We start from the raw sequence: 265 nt of genomic DNA on the forward strand, positions 1-265 counted from the left end.
CCCGATCCCCTAATTCTACGTGTCGGTTCGTGACACCCGATCCCCTAATTCTACGTGTCGGTTCGTGACACCCGATCCCCTAATTCTACGTGTCGGTTCGTGACACCCGGTCCCCCTAATACTACGTGTCGGTTCGTGACACCCGATCCACTAATTCTACGTGTGAGTTCGTGACACCCGATCCCCTAATCTCATTCTATGAATTCATCAATCCTTCTTTTATACCAAGGCATCATCAACCCCATTACTTTAGTTCATCAAGACT

Source organism: Solanum pennellii, chromosome 8 (assembly GCF_001406875.1).
Source record: "Solanum pennellii chromosome 8, SPENNV200".
NCBI classification, from domain to species: domain Eukaryota; kingdom Viridiplantae; phylum Streptophyta; class Magnoliopsida; order Solanales; family Solanaceae; genus Solanum; species Solanum pennellii.